Source organism: Pipistrellus kuhlii, unplaced genomic scaffold, assembly GCF_014108245.1.
Source record: "Pipistrellus kuhlii isolate mPipKuh1 unplaced genomic scaffold, mPipKuh1.p scaffold_m20_p_6, whole genome shotgun sequence".
Taxonomy (NCBI): Eukaryota; Metazoa; Chordata; class Mammalia; order Chiroptera; family Vespertilionidae; genus Pipistrellus; species Pipistrellus kuhlii.
Genome location: NW_023425562.1, coordinates 5,551,167 through 5,568,925, shown reverse-complemented (window position 1 = coordinate 5,568,925; position 17,759 = coordinate 5,551,167).

Genomic DNA, 17,759 nt, shown 5'->3' with positions numbered 1-17,759 from the left:
CACATGGTAAGTGTCATGGGAATTTTTTTTTTTCCTAAACAGCTTCAAAGGGAAACTATAGACATTTTCTTTGTCTTAAAAGCTAGCAAGGATCGTCATCTGAGAGAAATTATGAACATTGCAAAGCCGCTTGGGACAGAGTGGATAAATTATGCCAAAAAACAATTCCTAAGGACTTCAAAGTTCGAAAACTATTTCTTTCCAAAGAAAAGAACTTCTGAAATAAAATAAATGGTGGCAATTCAGAGTAGGCATGTCTTCTGTTCTGTCAGAAGAGAAGAGCTATATGAATAACTGTTCTGCGGGAGGGGTCTTAGGTTATTGATTTAAATGTACACTTTTCTAGAAACCATCGTGACACAGTGAAATAAATTTTTGAACTGCCATATTCAGATGGAGTGAAATAATAAATAGGAATGGTTAAACATGACCAACTTTGGTTTGGCAACTTTTTTTCCCCTCAATTCTCACCCGAGGGTATGTTTCATTGATCTAAGAGAGGAATGGGGAGAGAGAGAGAGAGAGAGAGAGAGAGAGAGACATGTGAGAGACACACATTGATTGGCTGCCTCCCGCGTGAACCCTGGCTGGAGCCAGGGATGAAACCTTCAGAGAGCTTCAGAACGAGTTCTTGACCTGGAATCAAACCCATGACCCTTTGGCATGTGGGTCAATACTCTAACCACTGAACACACCTGGCCAGGGCAACCACATGCAGCTTTTGATACCACAATTCAGAGCATGTTTTACGAAAACTCTGGAAGTTACCACTTCTGCTGTGGTTGCCTCGGCCTAATGGATCTTTGAGGCTTGCTGATTGGCAAGGTCTTCACCACCCTGTTCCTTCATCTCAGCTATTATAGATGGCAGCACAGAAGGTTCATTTTCTACTCTTGGTGGCCTGGATGTCCCCTTTTGCTGCCAACCACGAGGGAGGTACTGACTCTGATGGCTGCCCAGTAGGACGAATCCACAACAGTGAACACTTCCTGAGTCCTTACTTCCTCCAGCCACGGGGAATATCCTGACTTCATTAGTTCCTTCAGTCTTCAAGTAACCCCCAGGGAAGGGATTAACGCCTCATTTCTCGGGTGAGGAAAGTGAGGCTCAGAAAGGGTAAGTGGCTTGCCCAAGGTCATGGAGCAAGGAAGCCCCAAACCCAGAGCCCGAGACACCAGAGCCAGTATAATCACTACGTTATCTGTGGGCAAAGAGACGAGGAGCCGGGGCACAGAGTCTTCCGCATTAGCTGAGCTAAAAGTGTGCCACCACTTTAATGGCATCTCAAAGAACTTTTCATTTCAGGAGGCATCGTGTGTTCCGTGTACATTTCTGGGTGACCGGACGTTCCTATAGAATTCCGAAGCTCTCTGCTGAGCAGCGCTGGCGCTGGCACGCCGTCTCTGATGCTGGGATGACGTAAAGAACATATGTTACCGTGAGATATAGGAAAACTTCCTCCGCCGTTCAAAAAGAAAGTTCCCTGGCTAAACAAATGGTGCAATATTTAGATAATGGAAGAGTACTCAGCAATGAAAAGGGGCATAGTTCTGAACCCCGAAAGCCTTGTGCTGGATAGAGTGAATCAGACACAAAAGAACAGAAACTGCATTTGTCTATATAGAGTCTTAGAAAAGGAAAACCTAAGGTGTCAGATGGCTACACAGACGGGGATGCTTAAACAACAGAAATTAATTTTTCTCACAGTTTTGGAGACTAAAAGCTCAAGATCAAGGTGTGGTCCTAACCAGTTTGGCTCAGTGGATAGAGCGTCGGCCTGCGGACTGAAGGGTCCTGGGTTCTGTTCCGGTCAAGGGCACATGCCCGGGTTGGGGGCTGGGTCCCCAGTGTGGAGTATGCAGGAGGCAGCCCATCGATGATTCTCTCTGATCACTGATGTTTCTCTCTCTCCCCCCCCCCTCCCTCTCTCTCTCTCTCTCTCTGAAATCAATAAAAATATATATATTTTAAAAAGATCAAGGTGTGGCCAGGGTTGGTCCCTTCTGAGGCCGCTCTCCTTGGCGGTAGATGGCTGTCTTCTCCCTGTGTCTTCACAGGGTCTTCCCTCTGTGCCCCACATGTCTGTGCCCAGTCTCTTTGTGTAAGGGCGCTGGTTAAACTCGATCAGGGCCCACCTATATGACCTTGTTAAAGGCCTAGTTATCTCTTCCAACACACTCACATTCTGAGGTTCTGGGGTTGGGGCTTCAACGTGGGAATTTTGGGAGAACACGATTCAGCCCATAAGCCCGAGCCTATGGGAACACACCAGCACAGTGGTTGCCTCTGGGAGCAGTGGGGGATAGAGGTGGACTGGGCCACGGTGAACTTTCTGGGGTTGACAATAAATAGTATACAATGACAAGCATTTGGGTTACATAAGTACTAGTAGCTGTGTTTGTTAAAGATACTGGAACAATACACTTAAGACATATGCATTTCACTGGATGTCAATCTCACCTCCAAGAAAACCATCCTATCTACTAAAGAGGGAATATGCTAATTGACCATCATGCCCTCACAAAGATGGCAGTGACCACAGCCAATAAGGAGGAAATATGCTAATTAGCTACCACTCCCTCAAAGATGGCAGCGCCCAGTCCCCTCAGCCCCGCCAGGGTGGCAGGTGTGCAGCACGGCCAGGCCCGCCCCAGGAGGGTCTAGCTGCTCTGCACACCTGCCTCCGGAGTCGCCCAGTCCTCTCATCCCCCCAGATGCTCAGGGCTGGCCCAAGGCACAGGTGAGCCTTGAATGGCAGCTGCCCAGCCGCCCAGGGACACCCAAGGCTCAGGTAACCAGGGCCGGCTGAGGCTTGTGCTGCCAGCAGTGGAAGCAGCAGAGGTGTGATGGGGGCGTCACCGTGTCGTCTCCTGCCCCTGAGGGCTCCTGGACTGTGAGAGGGGATAGGCCGGGCTGAGGGACGCCCCCTCCAGTGCATGAATTGTCATGCTCCAGGCCTCTAGGAAACAAATATTGAACTCTAGTTAATGTTATGCTCGCATAGTGTCTAGGGGTAAAGTGTAGTGATGTCTGCAAATTGCTTTTGAATTGATTGATGTGAAACTAGATGGATAGATACAGCAGCATATTCACAATTGCTGAGTCCAGGTGATGGGTTTTGTGGGTGGGTAATCACTGTACAATTCTTTCATTTTTTATTTTTTTTTTGTATATTTGAAATTTTTCATCACAATATGCAGGGGGAAAATATTTTTAAAACTAAAATTTCCACTTAAAAATGTTAGCCAGACATTTCTCATAAAGTCTCCTTGATTTCGAGATCAAGGCTCAGCAATGGAGGGAATGGCAAGGACTCCTGCTGGGTCACTGGGGGGTCAGCGCCCGCAGTGTGTGGCCCCCGGACGCCTGTGTCCAGGGAGGAAGGCGATTCCGGGAGAGGCCTAAGCGTGGGAGGGAGCTCCTGGGACCAGCTGAGGTGTGCAGGCTCAGGGTCAGAGGAAGCGGAGGTGCGTTGCCGTTTGGAATCCAGGGCAGTCTATGATCTGTTTCCTTAAGCCATGATGACACCATAGAGTGCTGGGGTGGACATGCGGATGACATGGAGTTGGCAGTGCATAGTAGGCTCACAAGTACTGAATTTAAAGAGATCGGGACGTAATCCTCGGAGACAGTGGAGAGTCGGTCTCTGCCTCCGCCAGGCCCACCTCCGGCCTGGCCCCCGATGCCTGGAGGCACGGCCCCGGAGGCCGCTGGGGCTCCCGGCTCCTGGACGGCCAGGGGGAGGGCGCCTTGCCACATTTTTCGGAGAGAGAGCACATCCAAAACAATTTCTTTTTCTAAAAACTCGGTGCTAACGGGTTCCAGATGTCCGTTTGTTATATAATGGGGTTTGTTTTAATAGCGTCAACTTCCAGATGTGCAGCCTGGAATCAAGAAGCCCACGGGCCCCCCCGGGGACCTGGTGAGCCAAGCCCAGAGCTGCCCGGGGAGAGAGCAGACGGACGGACATGCGGAGCCAGGCCCGGGAGAGGAGCTGGGGGTGCCCTCCAGCTGCCCACCGGGCCGCTCACCTGCCCAGCGGCCCTCCCCGGACTGGGAGAGTGCCCCGCCTCCTGCGGCTCCGTCCCCACTCTGAGCAGGGCTCCCCGTGGGCAATCACAGAGAGACAGCCCAAGGGGCGTGGGCGTGGGAATCAGGCTGCACCAGCGCTGCCCGGTGACCTTGGTTCAGTCTCTGGGCAAGGCCTTGCCATCCTCACTGTTCTGGCAGGTAAAGGGGGTTAACACCGTGCTACCCCTACGGGTCCCTGTGAAGAGTGAAGCAATGTGAGGGGCACGGAGGAGGACTGGGAAGCCTTGGGCCTTTCCCCTGGGTCCGTGGAAGGACTATCCCTGTAACCCGTCACACCCCAAGGCCCCCCCTCCCCCCGCCCCAAGCTGGAAGAGAGCCAGCGGTGCAGCATTCAGCACCCCCACCCCCAGCACGTGTCCCCCTGCCCTGCGGCTCCCACAGACAGAACCTTCTCCCCCGGCCCAGCCAAAGGCAGCCTCTGGGGGGCCCCAGTGGTCAGAGCTCCGCTCTCTGCAGCCTTGCTGAGCTCGTCCACTCCCTCGCCCACCTGTGGGCCCTCAGGTGTGGGAGGCAGGGACCGGTCTCCCCATCCTCTTCCTCTCCGCTGGCTGCAGCCACAGCATCCGGCGGATTCAGGTGGCGAAGGAGAACCAGCCCAGAACCCAAGTGTGACCACAGGAGACAGGCACGCTCTTTCCGCGCCAGGAGCACCGCTGTGGAAAGGAGGACGACCATCCCAAGTTAATGGGCGGAAACAACGCAATGCCAGCACCTCCCCACCAAACTGGGCTGGGGGAGGGGGGGCAATATAAAGGTGACATGAAAAATAAGTGCAGCCGAAACCGGTGTGGCTCAGTGGGTAGAGCGTCGGTCTGCGGACTGAAGGGTCCCCGGTTCGATTCCAGTCAAGGGCGTGTACCTTGGTTGTGGGCGCATCCCCGGTGGGGGGTGTGCAAGAGGCAGCTGATCGATGTTTCTCTCTCATCGATGTTTCTAACTCTCTCTATCCCTCTCTCTTCCTCTCTGTAAAAAAACAATAAAATATATTTTAGAAAATAAGTGCAGAGTGGTCATTGTAAGGGACTGAATGGTTGTCCCCCCTCACCCCTAGTTCCTATATTGAAGTTCTAATCTCCAAGGTGATGGTATCAGGAGGTGGAGACCTTGGGAGGTGATTAGAGGGCAGAGCCCTCACAAATGGGATTAGTGCCCTCATGGCAGAGCCCCCTCACCCTATTTCTGTCCTGTGAGGACCCTGGTGGTACTCTGCCACCAGGAAGAGAGCCCAACGATGCTACCACCCGAGCTTTAGACTTCCCGCCTCCAGAGCCATGAGAAATACATCTCTGTCGCTGAAGCCACCCAGTCCATGGCATTTCGTGATGGCAGCTCAAAGGGACTGAGACAGTCATATCTCTCTGAAGGAGGGACAGTAAGGGAGGACCTAGCCTCCCAGCTGTTAAAACATATGGTAACACCTGGCAGGTGTTGCACAGTGGTTAAAGCAGCAGCCTGTGCACCAAAGGGTCATGGGTTCGATTCCCAAAGGCCCCGGTCAGGGAGTGTGCAGGAGGCAATCAGTCGATGTGTAATCTCTCACATCGATGTTTCTCTCTCTCTCTTTCCCTCCCTCCCTCCCTTCCACTCTCTCTGAAAATCAATGGAAAAAAAATATCCTTGGGTGAAGAGTAACAAAATACCCCAAACATAATGGTGAAACTCTAATAGTTTAAACAGTATGGTTCTAACACCAGGATAGCAGAGAAAATAAATGGCACGTCAAACTAGAGGTCCCGATGTAGACTCCTCTGCAGGTGAGGCTGTGGAATGCGGTAAAGAAATCCATTTCCAACGAAAGCAACTGGCAGTGCTCGCGGGCTGCCTTCGGGGCTGCCTTCGGGGCGAGGGGTTTGGTGTGGGAGGGCGGTGTGTGTGAGAGAGGGTTTATTTTTCATTTTGTATCTTTCAGAATGACTGGCTTTTCTGACTTCATGCATGTGATACTCTTTTTTTAAATGTCAACATATTTTTAGGTCAATAGGTTAGCTAGAGATCTTGGTTCCTTCGGGTTTTCTCCTTTGTACATCTTTGTTGTACTGAAATCTAACAGGTATTGTAACACCAATAATCAAAGGGCAAGCTTTTCACCTTGTAGGCCATATATTTCCATGATGTTCGGACTGCTTCTCTGCCTCCCCTTCTCTCTCTAATTCCAGGTATGGCTTTAAAAGCCAAAAAGGGGAGGAGTGAATTTTGAACAAAATAAACAAACGAGTGCAGAAATGATGGATTACTCAACAAACGGTTCTGGACAACTGGCTAACAATTTGGAAAAAATAAAGCTAGATTCCTGCCTTGCACCATAATAACCTCATATGGCTTTAAGATTTCGGTGTTAGAAGTAAAACCGTGAAAGAACCCTGAAACGTGCCTTGGCCGGTGGCTCGGCTGGTTGGAACGCTGTCCGGTACACCAAAAGGGTTTCGGGTTCGATTCTCAGTCAGGACACATACATACCTAGTTTGCATGTTTGGTTCCCGGTTGGGCGCACACGGGTGGCTGCCAATTGTTGTTTCTTTCTCACATCCCATGTCTCTCTCTCTCTCTCAAATCAATAAATGTATCTTTGAGTGATGATTTGAAAAAAGAATCTTGAAACATACACAATTTTAGATAGGCAATGATTTCCTAAGAAGACCTCAAATGCACAGATTGACAGATTTGATAACAAAACACATAGTACCCCCCTTTTCATCAAAACAAAATAGAATAAAGGTCAAACTGAAAGAAAAAAAAAAGTCCTATATAACAAAGAATGAAGAATTTCAATAGATAAAAAGCTTTTACAAAAATTCCTGCCACTTGTTTCTTTGCCAAGCCAAGCATAGAGGGGATGTGACCACACTGAGCCCACAGCCGAGGTTGGGGGTGGGGCTGTCCAGGGGGTTCAGAATGGAGTGGAGAGCGCATGGGGCAGCCCCAGGGCCGGGTGGGGTGCCCTCCATGTGGCAGGTGCTCCCCAGGCTCCCTGGCACCCACAATCCTATCAGTGCCAGCTCCCCCAGTCCACTAACATTTCCCCATTCCTTCACACGCCCCGGGCACTTCCCGTCTCTATGACGTTTGCAAACGTTGGTCTCTCTGCCTGGCTCATTCTCATTACCAGAAAAAAGACCCAACTGCTCCTTGCAGGCTCAGCTCCAAGGTCACCTGTTCTGCAAAACCATCTCTATCCGCCCCGCCCCCCACGGAGACCCCTCAGGCCCCGCAGCGCCTGCCCATCGCTCTCCCGTCCAGCTGCTTGTCTGGCCCGCCTGTGGACAGGGCCTCCATGGCCCCCTTCCCCACTCCAGGTCCGGCATGGGGCAGGTGTTGACCAGTTCTGCACAAACCAACAGATTGCCTCGTGACGGACAGAGCAGGGCACTTGTAATGACACTCCCCACGTTGGCTGGTGGAGCTTCAGGGTCAATCAAGTGATTCCCTAAAACCATAAAATTTCATCCACTGCTGGACATAGGTTATTGGACTATTGTGTCATGAGAAACGCATCAAAGAGAGGTGCCCGATTACAGTACGAATAAAAGTAAAAGGAAGAAACACACCGAGGGGCAGCGGTATGTGAACGCACTTGAACTACGGATGGCCGTGGCCGAGACCAGCAAGCATAGCCTCGTACCTGGCTCGGTGCCAGCACACCCTGCCCTTGAGATGCCCACCCTCTCCGGGGAGAAAGAGCCAGACAGGGGCATTCCTGGGTTTGGTGCTGACACAGAGAAGGAAGGGGTGCGCCTGCAGTGGGATGAGAGCTCCAGGGGTGGGGAGGGGGGAATGAGTGCTGCACAACCAGGAACCCAGTGGGTCCCTCCCAGGCAGGGTTCTGTCTCTCCGCCCGTCCCAGAATGCCCAGCACCGGGAAAAGCTCCTGGTGATCAGAGGCCTTCAGGGAACGTTTGTTCACTGAGTGACTGGAGTGAGTCCGGCACAGAGCCTGGAGAAGGGGGCTGAAGTCACCTCTGGGTGGGGTGGGGTGGGGGTGGGGGGTCTCCCCAGGCTGACACCCCTGAGTGAGAAAGGGGGGGCTGTTCTCACTGGAGGCTCCGCTGCCAGAGGACCTCGCTCTGAGGGAGCGGAGGCTGGGGCAGGGCGGGAGGGACAGGTGCCTCCAGAGTGACGAGGACGGCTTCCCATCCTCCCCTTCTCTCCGCAGGCTCCAGGCACCTGTGAGGCCGAGGCAAGGACCATAGGTGGGGCTAAGGGAGGGGGGGAGCCAGAGCAGGAAGCCAGGGAGAGAGAGGCGATGCCTAGAGAGAGAGAGAGAGAGAGAGAGAGAGAGAGAGAGAGAGAGAGAAGGCTGCTGGGCCCTGTGGGCTCAGTAATGAGGATGAGCCTCCGGGCGGTGAGAACTGTGTAACAGGGACTTGAATTTGAGGCTCGAAAAGGCCAGGTCTGTTCTCATTGAGGTCACCCGCTAGCGAAGGATAGAGCCAAGACTCAAGTTCACATCTTCCTAGTTCCAGAGACTGACCTTTTTCCCCCTTTTTTCACTCTGCTAAAAACAGCAAGGCCACAGGCACAAGCCAGGCCTGGTGCTGGGGCCAGGGCCGGCCTCCGTCTGGGTCAGGGCAGCACCCGGGCTGGGGTCAGTGTGAGGTCAGGGCCAGCCCAGGGTCAGGGGCAGAGTGGCCAGGCCTGAGGGACACTGGCTTTCTGGGCTCTGTGTAGGAGACAGTGTCCCAAGGGTGGCGGCAAGCCAGAGCCCAGCTCCCTCTCCCTCTGTCCCCGGCCTGGCCTGACCTTCCTCTCCTGGGTGAGGAGCTGGCCCGGCCCTCATCCTGGAGGAGGCTGCAGCTGCTCCCACAGCCCCGGGCCCCGCAGACAAAGGCGCTTTCTTTCCCAGCACAAGGTCTCCAGTGCACGTTGCCCTGGATCCGAAAGCTCCTGTGAAGCAAGTGGTTCCCTCCCAGGGTGTGTGTGTGTGTGTGTGTGTGTGTGTGTGTGTGTGCGCGCGCACGTACACTGGGTCCCAGGCAGCTGGGTCATGGGGCAGTCAAGCCCTCTCCGTGCCCACTGCCCGGGTGCAGCCCAGCATTTCTCAGTCTGCGTGCCTCCTTTGCACACATGCGTGGGGGTGTGTGCGTGTATGTACGTGTCTCTCTGGGCCTGTATGTGTGAGCATGCTTGAACATGTGTGGCTGCCTAGACCTATGTATGTTCCAGGGCACATCTCTGTGTACACCAGCACACACCTACATGTTTGCACACCTATGTAGCTATCTCTGTACCCAGGTGCCTTGGGCGTGTGGGTATGTGTCACGTGTGTGTCTACAGGAGGTCCCTGCGCCCTCGGGCCGGGCTCCCCATCCCTCTCGCCCCTGGCTGCTGCTCCCGCCGCGGGGCGAGGCCTCCTGCAGCCGCCCCTTTCCTCCCGCTCCACCCCCGCCTCTGCGTCTGTCTGGGAACAACCTGGCCCCGCTCAGCGCGGGAGGAAGACAGGTTTGTGCAGCTTGGCTTGGCCCACACACTTTCCGAACGTTCCCTGGCCGCCTGCCGAGCTCTGCAGAAAAGGCTTGCGGGGAACAGTCTGACAGGAAGGAGGGGACCCTGCCGAGGGGGCTCAGGACCCCCATCCCAGGCCCCACGATGAAATGGGAACATCCGACCCTGGAGCCTCCCCAGGACAGGCCCTGGGCCCCAGGCGGAGCTCCATCCGAGGACCCTCCACCCCGAGGAGGGGTCTCCCGCCCAGAGGGGCAGAGCCGGAGCCGCCGAGCACAGAGAGGGTGAGGCCCGGGAGGTGCTCCAGGCCTCCAGGGCTGAGCCCTCCCCGGCACCCTGCTGCCCCGGCCTGGGGGTGCCCGGCCAGGGTGCTGCCCCCAGGACCACCGCCTCCCTGGAGGCGCTCCGTCCGCCTACCCAGAGCCCAGAGCCTCCAGACCCCACGTCAGAAAATCAGTGTCTGGCCGAGGCCGGTTTGGCTCAGTGGATAGAGCGTTGGCCTGCAGACTGAAGGGTCCCGGGTTCGATTCTGGTCAGGGGCATGTACCTTGGTTGCAGGCACATCTCCAATGTGGGGTGTGCAGGAGGCAGCTGATCGATGATTCTCTCTCATCGGTGTTTCTAACTCTCTATCCTTCTCTCTTCCTCTCTGTAAAAAATCAATAAAATGTATTTTAAAAACAAGAAAAAAAATAAACAAAAAAGAAGTCCATATCTGAGCAGCACCGACGTCACATGGTGGGCTCTGTCTGGTGTCCCCTGACCTAGGAATAGGAGGCCTCCAGTCCCTCCGCACTCTGACCGGAAGCACAGGGTGGGGGCTTCCCGCACTGCTCTCCCCTCACATCTGGCCCCCCTCTGAAGGCACAGGGACCTGGGGGTGTCCCAGGCGGCTGGAAGGAGGGCTGATCCCAGTGCGGCTCAGGGCACAGGAGGCAGCCGCTCCCACCGCCCGGTCCACCTGCCCCCGGAGCTGCTGCTGACGGAGGGGCCACCGCCAATGAGCCCCGGCTGCTGGAGTGGGACAGGCTGAGCCCGAGGCTGGCTCCTGCCGTCCGCCCGCCTCCCCCAGCCGCCCCTCTCCTCTTCCCTCCGGGAACCCGCTCCCAGCCGGGGAGGGAGGGACTGGGAAGCGTCCCTCTTACCTGGCACCCGTGTCCGGGCCAGCGGCTTCTCTGGAAACCCAAAGCCAGCGAGAACACCTTGCCTTTCTCTTTCCGGTGCCGGCTGTCCCTGAGAGCGCGTGGGCTGGCGGGTGCAGCACGGAGGGGAGGGGGAGCCCGAGGGGCAGGGAATCACCGGGAACCGAAACACACGAGGCCAGGAACTCCGCCGTCTGTGCCCGCACGGCGACTGCGGGGACAGTGTCACCTGAGCGGGTGTTTACTCTCTCTGCACCCCTGTCCCTGGAGAGGCTGGATGGCCGTGGCCCTGACCCTCGGGCCTGCTTTGGGCGCTGGGTTGTGCACAGAGAGAGCCCTAGGAGGGGCTCCGAGCCCTCCTGCGCCCGCCCTGCCCCCAGCCCAGGAGAGACGCCTCCCCACCCCCTCCCTGGACGGGATGCTCCTGATCTCTAATGACCTGGGGAGCGGGAGGAAGTGTCTGCGGGGCCTTAGCCCGTCAGAGCACCCACTCCCCGGCCCGCCGTCCAGCTCTCTCCCCCGCACACCCACGTGGGGAGCCCGGGACTGAGGGCTCTGCTCCTTACAGACACACCCTGCTTCCTGGTGGGGACACCCTGCGAGGGCCCGGTTGGGCGATCTCCGCAGGCCCCTCAGGTCCACTCGACAGGCCCCCGCCGAAGGCGCTCACCGAGCCTTGGCAGGCCCTCCGGCCTGGCTCCTCGGCGCGCTGGAAAGTTTGGGATCTGTGAATGGAAAAGCCTGGGTCAGAGCTGGAGTGGGGAAGGGGTGGGAGGGGGCTGGGGGGAGTGGAGTCGTGAGTTTTCCTGGTCTGGCCTCCTCTCGGTCTGAGCCAGGAAAAAGGCTGAGTGCCTCTCAGCCCTGCTGGGCCTGGCCGCCCGGTCCCGCCTTCCTCCCCCCCACGGCACCTGTGGAGGGGCCCTCGGTGTGATCTGATCGGCATGCCGGAAGGCCCCGAGAGTTCTCAGGGAACCCGAGTGTGCTGGGACCGGGACAGGGGAGGTCCAGGCATCATCCCGAGGCGGTCCCACAGACTAGAGTCTGGTGCTGAGTCAGTAGAGGGTAACATCTAGATTCCATGGTCCCTGGGCTGGTCATTCCCCCAACCAGACTCTGAGGTGCTCGACAGGGTGGTGTCTGCTCTGTCTCCTGGGAGAGCAGGAGAGACTTAGAGTCCCCAGGCCGTGTCCAAGGGCTCAGTGCCTTTGGGAGGCCATGGCTTGGGCCTGATGGTGCTGCCTTCGGTTCTAGGAGTGAGACTGGGTAAGATGGGAACTCACTTTCTCCTGCGAAGACTTGGTCCCAGCTGCCCTTTCCTGTCTTCCTTTGAACTCTGCTTCCAGGATGGGGCTGCCCGTCAGCCTGGGCCTTGGGCACTCAGCTCCCCCACATGTGGCCTTCCTGCTGCCTGAGCTCCAGGTGGGAAGGGGACCAGAACCTGCTCACCCTCCAGGCCCGCTTCCTGGGAGGCCTCCCTTCCGCTCACATGCAGGTAACTGGCCCATAAACAAGTCATCTTTTCTGTCAAAGAGCAGTTTAGACGGCCACCATGTTGGGCCACGGGACTTGGCAGCCGCCATGTTGGCCACATGGCTTGCAGCTCCCCTGGGGGCCGCCCTGTGAATCAGCCAATCAGGAAAGACTGTGCTCCCGAGCTCCAATCAGGAGCAGAGGATAGGCCCCGTGCGTCAGGGGTTATAAAGCCGAGCAGACAGTCTGCTCTAGGGGTGTCGAACTCAATCAGAGAAGGGGCCAAAATCTAAAATCCAGCCTAAATCGCGGGCCGAATGGTTTACTGAACAGTCATAAACTGTCATTGTGATGGAAACGCAGCAGAGTGCAGTGATGACAGCGTGGTGCGGGCCACATTGCAAGGCCTGGCGGGACGGATTTGGCCCGCGGGCCTTGTGTTTGACACATGTGGTCTACTCCATGCGCACCAGCTCCCAGACCACGTGTGTGCACCCTTCTAAGCAGAAGTAAATACGTTTGCCTTGCTGCCTGGCTCCCGCGTGTTTTGTGTTCTACCAGGATCCCTGACTCGGGGGGAGTGGAGGGGGGGCTCGCCTTGTTTCTAATATTCCCAAGGCAGGGGCAGTTCCACCTCCTGGTCCTTCAACCCACATCCCGCATCTCCTCCTGCCTGTGTCCCCCTCTCCTTTCTGGGTCCTCTGGCTAAAAAACGACCTCTTCTCTCTCACCAGCAGCGTCACACCTGTGCTCCGACTCCCCTTCTTAATCCCAGACAGGGTGTCGTGTGGAGAGAGAGAGGGCAGGGCAGCTCAGAGTTTCCTCCCAAGTGGAAAGACGCCCTGCGGGTCTGGGGGCCCCTGGAGAAATCCCCACGCCCAGGGCTTCCCTGACGTCTATTTTACCGTAAGAGTTGATGTCACTCTGATACTAGTGTCTGATTCGTATTTCTACAAAACCATGTTTGAGTTGATATCAAAATACTTCAATAACTTGGTTGTTTCGCTGAATGTATGAAGAAAATGGATGCTGTGAAATAGGGGTCGGCCACCTTTTCCCGTAAAAAGGGCCAGACAGTAAGCCTCTTCGGCTTTGCAGGCCGCGTGGCTCTGCGACGGTTCCACACCGTCTGTACAGGAGTGTGCGGCTCTGCTCTCAGTCTCTGGCATGTGATCTGGCACGACAGTCACGGTCACGAAGTGTTCTCCTCCTGATTTATCCGTTATTTAAAAACGGTGATGTCCATTCGTGGCTCACGGGCTGCACCAAGGCCGTGCTCTGCCCTCGCCACCCCAGGAAGACAGTGCTGGGCCTGAGCTCTGGGGTACCAGACTCCGTGCAGATTTTGGTTCTCTTCCTGAACTGTGCCACCAAAGTGCTGTCCTCGCCTGAAGACGCGTTCTGGGATGAGCGTGTGCTGGCCGGGCCTGGCCGTGAGCAGCGGAGAGGGCACCCGGGAGGCAGTGCGGGGCACCTCGAAGCTGCCCGTGGCTGAGGCACGCTGGGTGGAGGGCGGCCTCAGCCAGGGCCTGGCACCGCCTCCTCCCGGCGGCTCCTGCAGCGCCCAGCCCTGCAGGTTGGCGATCCGTGAACACCCTAAGGCGACGGGTGAGCAGTGTTCATAGCAGAAGGCTGAGTCAGAGCTCTCCCAGGTGGGATTCCTGGTCCTGCTTCCGGGCCGTGACTCACACCTGCTGGAGGTGAGGCTCTGCCTTCGGAGAGGACCCGTGGTCAGGGGGCTCATTCCTTATCACTTGTAATCTGCCTCTCTCTTAACCCAGGGGATTCCTCCCCTGCCCCTTCCCCCGGGCCCTTCTAGCTGAACAGTTACCCCCACCCCCTAAACCTTCTTTCCCACCTTCTGGACCTGCCTCTCCCCTGGCCCCTTGGACCTGGGCGGGTGAGACCAGGCCCTGAGAACATCCCTGGGCTCGCACAGCAGGATGGGAAGGAAACACCTTCTTCCTGGGCCCCTGCTCCTCCGAGTGGGGGCTGGCAGCTGCAGCCCAGGGGCAGCATGGCCCGGACAGCCCCTCTCCCCTTGCTCATCCCTCCATGACCGCTGCTTTAGGAAGCTGCATCTTAGAGGGACAGCCAGCCCCAGGCCTCAGGCCGCTGCCCATCCCAACGCCCCTACTGGTCAGTTTTTGGCTCTGAAATCTGTTTTCCCCGAGCCCCCAGATCCCAGGCCCGCCATTGACCAGCTGGGTGACTGGGGAAGTTGTTTAGCCTCCCTGGCCTCAGTGCTCTCATCTGTAAAATGGGGATAACCTCACAGAGTAACCGTGGAGATGAAGAACGTGGCCATGGAGCACTGAGGACAAGCCCCGCTAAAGGACGTGCCTGGTGAATGTGTAACTACATTGAGTAAGGTCACCAAAGAAAACGTCTGCAGGCAAGAATCTAAATCCCAGATAAAATATTTTGAGTAAAATTACGTACCAAACATTACATGGACATACTTACACCAAAAAAAAAAAAATAAGTTTATGTAAAATTCAAATATAACTAGGTGTCATTCTGCGCCAACCCCCCATCCCCCCCAAAACCTGGCAACTCCACACTGAGGGGGCTTCACAGACCCCGGGCCTCCTGTTCCCATCCCTTAGGTCAGGGCTCACAGGCAAAGGCTGTGTGCAGGGCTGTGGGGACAGAGCCAGCCAGAAAGCCCGCTTCCCGCCATATCTACCCTGTGCTTGCCTTGAGGCTAGAGCAAGATCTTCCTTCTTTTTTTAAATATATTTTATTGATTTTTTACAGAGAGGAAGGGAGAGAGATAGAGAGCTAGAAACGTCGATGAGAGAGAAACATCGACCAGCTGCCTCTTGCACACCCCCTACCGGCGATGTGCCCACAACCAAGGTACATGCCCTTGACCGGAATCGAACCTGGGACCTTTCAGTCTGCAGACCAACGCTCTACCACTGAGCCAAACCAGTTTCGGCAAGATCTTCCTTCTTCACTTTCCTGCTGGATCACTGATTTGATTACCTAATCTTTCCAGGGGACTGGTAATCCTCACCTCCCCCGCTACTCCAAAGGAACAAAGATACACAAACCAAATACATCAAGCACAGTTTTAAGACCTGACATTGATCATTTCAATCCACCCCACAACAACCCTAAAGGTCCAACTCAGAATGACCCCTATTCTATCTGATGAGGAAACAGGCTTGTGGAAGGTGGGGAAGCCATGTTTCTCCCCAGGTTACCACTGTCCTCTCCTCCCCGCCCCATTCTCCTCACCCTCTGGCCTCCAGGCCTGGGCTAGGGCTGAGCCACAGGGCAGATAAGTGGACCAACCTCTTGAGTCACCATCATGCTCAGGTCTTCATTCCCAAACAGAATTCCCGAACACCCTCCCTGTAGGAGCCAGGGCCTACTTTCTCCTTTTCCCTCCTCTCCTATCTTAGCCCACAGATACGGGACCCCGTTTGGAACATGAGGCCCGTGGGCTGTACCAACTATGTCCAGAGGACCTGCCCTCGTGCTTCTGCGCCTGAGACTGGGTCCTGAGAAGCCGGGTGTCAGCCTCTGGGCTGGGCAAGTCCTCCACGCCGACCTGAGAAAGATCCTTGCGTGACTTGCAGACCAGACAAATGAACAGGAATTCTTGCAAGAAACCATTGTAAGAACTTTGGTGTAAATGACCCAAGCATGGAGTTTTCCAGAGGGTGTGATCTGACTGTTCCGTTTCCCAGCCTCAGCTTTCCTGAGTGCACTTCGGTTGGATCTGGCTTCTGAGGCGGAGGGGTCCCGGACTATCATAGAGGCTAGTGTTCCAGCCGTGGCCATGGGACTGAGGGTCTAGCCCCGGCTCTGTTCTCACTGATGAGTAGCTTTGCAGCCTTCTGTTGGCTCTCATTAGGCTAACAGATCAATGCCAGTGTCTACCTAGCAACCAAGACAATATGAGACAAAGGAGGCCACTTATGGCAAACACACAAAACATTCAAACCCTGGCCCAATGGACTGTCCTTGGCCAAGGAGGCATCTACTGGGGCAGGCTTTGAGGTCACAAATGAAACCAAGACCCTTTCCTTATTCTGCATAAATCATCCCTCACCCTGGCCAGGTGGCTCGGTTACTTGGAGCTTTGTCCAGTACACCAAAAGGTTGCGGGTTTGATCTCTGGTTGGGGCGTGTATGGGAGGCAACTGATAATAACATCTCTCTGGGTGAGGATTAAAAAAATAATTATTCCTCTACCCAGTCTCAACACTAAAGGTCTACCAAGCCTATAATAAATCCTTACTTTAAAAATGGTAGAACTGCAAAACCTTATAAAACAACTAGAGGCCCGGGCATGAAATGCATGCACAGGTAGGGTTTCTAGGCCTGGCTGGGGATTAGGACCCATCTGTTGGGTGACCGGTGGGTTAATTGGGGGCCCCCTGCCTTGGCTGGCCTGGGGCCTGTGAACGGGGGGCAGCTCCTGTGTTGAGCGTATGCCTCCTGGGGGTCAGTGCACATCATAGCGACCGGTCATTCCACTGGTCATTCTGCCGTTTAGTCCACTTGCATGTTACTTTTATTATATAGGACTAGAGACCCGATGCACAAGATTCGTGCACTTGGGGACAGAGGGGCTGGGCCCAGCCTGTGCCCTCTTGCAATCCAGGAGCCCTCGGGGGATGTCTGACTGATGGCTTAGGCCTGCTTCCCATGGGAACGAACCTAAGCGGTGAGTCAGACATCCTTAGCTCTGTCGCATAGAGGCTCCCGCCACACTACTGTGCTCACCAGCTGTAAGCCCAGCTTCTGGCTGAGCGGTGCTCCCCCAGTGGGAGCACACCAACCACCAGGGGGCAGCTCCTATGTTGAGCGACTGCCCCCTGGTGGTCAGTGCGTGTCATAGTGACCAGTAGTTCTGCTGTTTGGTCAATTTTCATATTACCCTTTTATTATGTCGGATGTCTCGCCATCCTTCAGGCTAGGTCATCCACCACCTATTGGTACTCAGTGGGGACCCAGCAAGGGAGAGGGAGGTCATCTCTTTTCTGTCTCACCGAGACCCTAGCACTTCCTGCCAGCCTTGTGGACAATTCCTGACAGACTTTTTGGGCCTGAGAAGCGATGCTTTCCAAAACGAAGGACTCTGAAATTCTCAACGAGCCTAAGAACTTCAGCTACTGAGGCATCCCTAAGTTTTACGGACCTGCTCCAACCCACAAGTCTTGTTGCACTCTTAAGTCCTAGCTGTGCGATCCGAGGGGGGGACTTTGGGAATGGCGCTCAGTCAAGTGTGCCACTGAGGCATTCAGGCCCGAGTCCCAGAGGCTGTGCTGCGCCCCCTGCCGTGGTGTCTTTCAACCAGGTGCTCTGGCAGGTCCAGTCCACCTTCCTGAGTACTTAACAAGCCCGCCACAGGGTGCACCCAGAAAGTACCCAGGCAGCAAGAGACACCCGATGCCACTGACGTCCTCACGTACAAATTGGACTTTTCAAAAAAAAAATTTTTTTTTTTTTTTAAATCCAGCATCAAGACCACAGACAATTTATTATGTAAGACACGGGGTGAGGAACGACCAAGGGGATTTATGGCTGTGAGCGACATGGAATTGGATGAAAAGGCTCGAGTTGGCTGAAGTAAGTTTAAATTTGGCTTTTGCTCTT